Raw genomic sequence first — 7,857 nt, forward strand, 5'->3', positions numbered from 1 at the left:
TGTCCCTACAATCTAATCTCAATACAGAATCCAGGTGATTTTATAAAACACAAGTCAGATCATGCCTCTCGTCTCTTCTAAATGTTTCAATGTCTTCTGGCCTCACTCAGAGTAATTGCCCATGTGGTGCTAAATGGTGAGGACCAGAGCAGAAGGTCTATGGGACATTTCCCCCTTTTTGGACTTCTCAACATCTGAAATTCAATCCAGGTTGGGATAAATACCGCCCCTCCCCCTACCCCTACCCCGTCATGTTATGGTTCTTAGTAGGAAGCAGGGCCTACAGCAGTGGAAGAAGAACTATTTCCTGTTTCCACTCTCTAAACATCACAGCAATTACATGACCAAGGCTAGACAAGTTCTGTCTACACTTTTGTATCACTCCCTCAAGATTCAAAGATAGACGCTATTTGTAATGATGGAATCAAGAATGCAGTGGCTATCATGTTGTATATGGTGGCAGCAGTGCCACCAACAGCAAGTTGTTCATCTCCAGTGGTACCCACAGGAGCATCCCAATGAGATCATTCTTGTGCATGACCCTGGTGGCATTCTTGCCTGCTGAGCTTTCTCTGGCTCCTTCCCATTTTTTGAGCCTGCTCTATAGCCTCTCCTTTGATGCTGAGAGTTACTATGACCTTCCAATAAATTCCTTTTTTGCTTAGATTAGTCAGAGTCCTTTTCTGCTGTTCACAACCAAGAATCACGACCAGTAAGATGAGCTTTGTTGCACATTGATAACTCTTTAAATATGGAAAGGAAGGCCTAGAGTCTAGTAGGGCACAGAGAGCCAACTTTATCTGCATAATTAAGTGAACAGAATTGATTTTCTGGGGGTATCCATTCATCTAAAAGCTTAATCTAACCAGTCCTACTGTTTAGAATTCCACTTCCTACCCTGCATCTTTTCTGCCCATACTTCCTTTTCTGTTCTTTGTGTAGATTTGTAGTTCCAAAGCTTCGGGGTAGATGTCATTTGCTACAGCTGAATTTTTAAAATGTTCAATTTTTTTTAAAAAAATCAAGACCTAGGTAAATCTGACTTAATTTTTAAAAGGAAAGTTCAGTGGATACAGGGCATGTGCTCTGCTTCTATCGGACTATCGATGAGCCTTGTCATTTGGTTGAGTAATTAATGTCTCGTATTGCTTGTTGACCATTATTCAGAGATTGATTTACTAAAACATGAAACTATAGAACAATCAACAAAGAATGCTATAATTACGAGGTTTATGAGGTAAATGGTGATAGAAATTCCCTAAGTCCCACATGGAAGTCACTGTCTTCCAAATCTCACCTCCTGGATTCCTCTTCATCCCTATCTCTCTCTCTCTCTCTCTCTCTCTCTCTCTCTCTCTCTCTCTTTCTAGTCTCTTCTCCATGTCTATGTCTCTCTCTGTCATGTGGGGCTGTCTCCATCTGTCTGTTTCTGCTTTTCCCATTCCTCCTTGCATATTCAAAAAGGGGTTATTGCCATCTCACAAATATGCATACAATATACCAAGATAATGCAGATTCAAAGTAGGTGAGAAAGGAAAAGAAAAACAAAAGAAAGATGCAAAATAGGATCAGAAATGAGACTAATACAAAGATGCATACTATGGATCTCTACTCACAAGCTATGGGTGCCATCAATTTTCTCTACACTCTCTAGCAGTCATTCCAAAGATGGAAATACAATTCAATGTCCATAAGATAAAATTATACCAATTGCTCAAGCTTCCTAAATTTGCATAGTAACATAATTTATGAAAATGATGCATCACAATGACACAATTTGTCAGAAGATCCTTCCACCTCACAAATGGCCCTGCCACACTTAATAAGCAGAAATAACTGGCAGAGAGTTTATTCACCTTCCCAGCTGGAAAAGCTGGTTTCCCAGTGTGCTTGATGGGAGTATTACTTCACACAGCAGGTAATAAATTTGTGGAATTCATTACCCCCAGGAGAAGGTGCAGGCAGGAAATAGAAATGGATTCAAAAACGTTGATCAAAATTATAAATGGTGGGAACCTAAGTGGGTCTTATTTTGTTTGCATTTAATAATATTTTATACTGTGTTCAACACCACCCCTTACCTGCTATCCTCCAGTGCAAACTTACAGCTCTTTACCTCTCTCCCCCAAGTAAAATTTCTGATTATATATAACATTTGATATATAGCTACTTATTTATTTATATAGAGAAATACTATATTTTTACTCTTTGCTAGTACAAATATATTTCAAATTTTAGTGGCTTTACTTAAATATAGATAAGGTGCAGTCTTCAGATTTTCAGTATATTTTATAACACCATACCACACAAAACCAAATAATTCCAAGGCTGCAGTCCCAAATTATACCCTGCTTTAGAACAAATTAATTATGCTTTGCCAACTCAATGAAAGTAAACTTGGCCCTGGGAACATTTTGGCAACTTCTTATTGTTCAAGGACCAAAAGAGAACAAGGAAGGTAATTGGGGTTGGAGTGAGCTTGAGCAGCACTTTGGGCGAGGGTAGGCTGAAGCTCTATTGTTCTTGTAGCCAAGAACAATAGGATATTTAGCTAGAAATATCTTACTTCACATAGGATATTTCTAGCTAAATAACTCCAGAAATGCTACTGTGAGGTGGCCATGATTATCTTTGCACAGAAGAAAAAGCTGAAGTTCAGGGAGGTGAAGAAAAACCACCAGGGTTACATGATAAAATTAGGACATGATAAAACTGGTTTTTAAACACAAATATTTGACTCTAAAACTCATCCTCTTAACCAGCATATTTATAAATTGTTTGTTTTGGAGTCAGAGAAGAAATTTAAAATCTGACCCTACTACTTACCAATGGTGACTATAGAAAACCTAACTAATTTTGCTGGGCCTTGGTTTCCTTGTCTGTGAGGATTAAATGAGATTATGTATGTAAATCACGTAACACGTGGTCAGCCTTCAGCAGATGGTCTTCATGCTGGCTGAGTTTAAGTCCCTAAAGCAGTGATGGCGAACCTTTTGAGCTCGGCGTGTCAGCATTTTGAAAAACCCTAACTTAACTCTGGTACCGTGTCACATAGAGAAATTTTTTGATCTTTACAACCACAGTAAAACAAAGACTTATATTTTTGATATTTATTTTATATATTTAAATGCCATTTAACAAAGAAAAATCAACCAAAAAAATGAGTTCACGTGTCATCTCTGACATGTGTGTCATAGGTTCGCCATCACTGTCCTAAAGCATACCCTGAGAAAAGGATTTGTGTAGATTTGGGAAGTGATCCTGAGAAGCATAAATGAGAAAACGGGACAAGTGAGACAGGGAAGGGAGAAGAGTCAACGAGCCGCAGTTTGCCGACCATCTGAGAAAATGTGTGGAAACCAGCTCATTTTCATCCCACTAAAGCAGTGGCTCTCAAACTTGACCACACAGCAGAATCACCCGCAGGGCCTGTTAACAGATTGCTGTGCTCTACCCCAGAATTTCCCATTCAGTAAGTAGGTCAGGGTGGGGACCAATAATTTGCATTGATAAGCTCCAGGTAATGCTTAAATGAGAAAATAGGACAAGTGTTGCTGCATGCAAGGGCCACACTTTGAGAAAAGCCCTACTAAACGATGGGCGGCTTGAGCATCTAGCCATTGACTGGTGTCCTACTGATGAAGATATTTCATTGCTCAAGGATTGTCCTGGGCTGTTAACTCAACGTGCACACATTTCCTGATTGTCCCTCACTGATAAGCAAGTTTGAGCAGCACCAAAGCAAGCTTTCAGGCAGAGCAAAAGAGAAACAGGTGCTTAGAGGGAGGAAGCTAATGTCGCTCAAGCAGTTGATGAACCCAGGTCAGCCAAGGACTAAAGGCTGGACAACAAAAGTATCTGCCATACTTTCTATTCCCTATTGTTCCTGCTTTTGTGGCCATTACTAATCACTAAGCTGAAGGGCTATAATTAAGGTCATTTGTGAAGAAATCCCTGAGCCCAATTGTTATGAAGGTGGAAAATACTCTCAGCCTGAGATTGATAGCAGCCATGGACTCCTCCAGGTCAGTAATTTCTTCCACAAACCAAAGAATGAGGACAGGAATGAAGCCAAGACCAGAGCAGTTAATAGTGAGTGACTCTGCAGTGACCAGCAGATGCAGTGTGACCCAACCCAAACTACTGACCCCACTTCAGGCTGCAGAGGATGCATTTTACATGCAAATCACACAGAGCTCTCCCCCATGTCTTTAAGCCCTGTGGAGAAGTTGGCTAACCCTGGTGATAAAATGAGACTGCCCCATTATTCTGTTCCGCATGCACATTTAATTGTCAGCATTGCAATAGCTTTAACTGCAAATAAGCACAATCTCATTGCCCGTCAATTGTTTGATGGGAGGAAAACAGGCAGTTTGGAGATGATTTTGAGATGAGAAACATCATTATTATCTTTCTGTATGAGGTTTTGTTTTCATTCTTCACTTCCCTCGCCTTCTCCTCAGTGATTATATTTTTCCACAAATTCAACATCAAAACACTATAGCCATTACAAAATAACTCCAGCATTCATTCAGCTGAGTCCTGGGGTTTCATTTGCTAATTCCAGATAACTGTAGTAGTAATTTTTTCTTTTCTCAAAACACTTTTATATCTCTTAAACCATTCATCCTTATAACAGCGTCTTCAGTTTAGAAAATTGGTAGAAACACTGTTTATTTGCAAATGAGGAAACGGAGGCACAGAATAGCAAATTGTTTTCCAGGAACTGACCGGCAGTGATAGAGATGGTTCCCACTGATCTGCAGAGGATCGCATTCAATTTTGCTCATGTGGTTAGAAAAGCTTTTGGAAATATTGATCAATGAGCATAGAGAACTCCCCATTGTTCCTCTTCCCTTTATTCAAGCTTGTAACAGAGTTCTCAGCTCAGTGCCCCAGGGAAGGCAAAAATATATTTAACCGTGGAGAATTCCACAAGTTTCTGGAAGTAGGAAGATGGGGTGTTGGAAAGGGCAGGAGATATAGCAAATGGAGAAACATGGACATCTCCCAACCTAAAAGAGGCTGAGATTCAGGAAGAGTGGAAAGAGAGAGCTGTGCCCCAAATCAGAAGTGATCCATTGCCGGGAGCTGGTCCATCCTTGCTGTTTCAAGGGACCTGGCATATATGGCATACTGTTCTTAATATGTTTGCTCACCTTCTTGGCACTATGTGCTTTAACCAAGGTCACCTCTCTGAGAAAGGTTGTTTCCCCAGGTAGGGATTTTCCCCTGAAGTTAGGGGGGAAATAAAACCTCTTAACTACCAGGCGGGTAATTAATCACTTTAACTACGAACAATCATAATCTTTACTCCCTGGAATGGAGATAAGAAACGCCCTAACCTTTGGAATAGAGATTGATAGGATTAGAATCAACTGGTATAAATACAGATGTAACAAGACAACAGGAGACAGAACTTAGAGACAGAGCTTAGAAGACAGAACCTACACAGAACCTAGAGACAGAAGAACTTCGCTGGAGAGAACATGGCAAAAGATCCTGGACAGAACCTGGCTGGAGCACCTGGAGAACCTAGCAAGAGAACATGGACACAGAACTTGGCTGGAGATTGTGGCTAGAGATCCTGGCAAGGCTGCTGATCCACTGAACGCTGTCTCCGTGTCATTCCTTCTTCGCCGACTCCGTCCACACCTTTGGGGACCCCTGGACCTGCTGGGATTGGACCCCAGCATATGGCGCCCGAACAGGGACCCCTAGGTAAGCGCCCCGCACTCGGGACGGATCGGACTCCACCGTAGGAAGAGGGTGGATAGTCTTCGCCGACTCCGTCCACACCTTTGGGGACCCCTGGACCTGCTGGGATTGGACCCCAGCATATGGCGCCCGAACAGGGACCCCTAGGTAAGCGCCCCGCACTCGGGACGGATCGGACTCCACCGTAGGAAGAGGGTGGATAGTCTTCGCCGACTCCGTCCACACCTTTGGGGACCCCTGGACCTGCTGGGATTGGACCCCAGCATATGGCGCCCGAACAGGGACCCCTAGGTAAGCGCCCCGCACTCGGGACGGATCGGACTCCACCGTAGGAAGAGGGTGGATAGTCTTCGCCGACTCCGTCCACACCTTTGGGGACCCCTGGACCTGCTGGGATTGGACCCCAGCATATGGCGCCCGAACAGGGACCCCTAGGTAAGCGCCCCGCACTCGGGACGGATCGGACTCCACCGTAGGAAGAGGGTGGATAGTCTTCGCCGACTCCGTCCACACCTTTGGGGACCCCTGGACCTGCTGGGATTGGACCCCAGCATATGGCGCCCGAACAGGGACCCCTAGGTAAGCGCCCCGCACTCGGGACGGATCGGACTCCACCGTAGGAAGAGGGTGGATAGTCTTCGCCGACTCCGTCCACACCTTTGGGGACCCCTGGACCTGCTGGGATTGGACCCCAGCATATGGCGCCCGAACAGGGACCCCTAGGTAAGCGCCCCGCACTCGGGACGGATCGGACTCCACCGTAGGAAGAGGGTGGATAGTCTTCGCCGACTCCGTCCACACCTTTGGGGACCCCTGGACCTGCTGGGATTGGACCCCAGCATATGGCGCCCGAACAGGGACCCCTAGGTAAGCGCCCCGCACTCGGGACGGATCGGACTCCACCGTAGGAAGAGGGTGGATAGTCTTCGCCGACTCCGTCCACACCTTTGGGGACCCCTGGACCTGCTGGGATTGGACCCCAGCATATGGCGCCCGAACAGGGACCCCTAGGTAAGCGCCCCGCACTCGGGACGGATCGGACTCCACCGTAGGAAGAGGGTGGATAGTCTTCGCCGACTCCGTCCACACCTTTGGGGACCCCTGGACCCGCTGGGGCTGGACCCCAGCAATCCATAATCCCACTTCCCGGCATTGCAGCCAGGTAGGGAAAAAGACCCTGAGAGGCAGTGCTGTGGGTGTGTGACACCCTAGGTATAGACCCTGGGCTCAGCAAAGATTTTCAGAGCTCCAGCATGTTTAGGAAGTAGTAGTATCCCAACATCAGAAGGCCATAAGGACAAAGACATAGGATGTCTCAGCTTAGAAACAGAGGACCAGTCACCAGAGGTCCCCCAAATGCTCTTCATGCCCCAAACGTGGCATTAATACCTGAAACATTGACCCATGTCTTTTTAGTAGAGGCAATGTAAAGAGGGAATCCTCATGACAGCTGAGTATTAATTATCTATCAGTGGAGTAGTGACTCTGAATTATCTATCCCATACAATAAAAAGCTAATATGCAAATCAACCAAACTGCAGAACAACCGGTTGCTATGATGCACACTGACCACCAGGGGGCAGATGCTCAATGCAGGAGCTGCCCCCTGGTGGTCAGTGCGCTCCCACAGTGGGAGCGCTGCTCAGCCAGAAGCCGGGCTCACAGCTGGAAAGCACAGCAGCTGTGGCAGGAACCTCTCCCACCTCCACAGCAGCGCTAAGGATGTCTGACTGACAGCTTAGGCCCACTCGCCAGGCCTGAGCCAGCAGTCAGATATCCCCCAAGGGCTCCCAGACTGCAAGAGGGTGCAGGCCGAACTGAGGGACCCGCCCTCCCTGAGTGCACAAATTTTGTGCACCAGGTCTCTAGTATCCTATCTAATAAAAGAGAAACATGGTAATTAGCGTATGACCGCTACCCTTCCCATTGGCTAATCAGGACGATATGCCAGCAAAGATGGCGGCTGGCAGCCAGGCAGCTTGAAGTGAACATGAGGCTTGCTTGCTTCAGTGACGGAGGACTCCAACGTTCCTGCCTGCAGCTGCAGGCCTCTGAGCTGCAACTCTAAGAAACAATGTTGCAATTATAGAAGTTAAACAAAACCCAGAAACCTGCTTTCAGCCATCAGAGCTGGAGTGA

Source organism: Myotis davidii, unplaced genomic scaffold, assembly GCF_000327345.1.
Source record: "Myotis davidii unplaced genomic scaffold, ASM32734v1 scaffold46, whole genome shotgun sequence".
In the NCBI taxonomy this organism is placed as follows: domain Eukaryota; kingdom Metazoa; phylum Chordata; class Mammalia; order Chiroptera; family Vespertilionidae; genus Myotis; species Myotis davidii.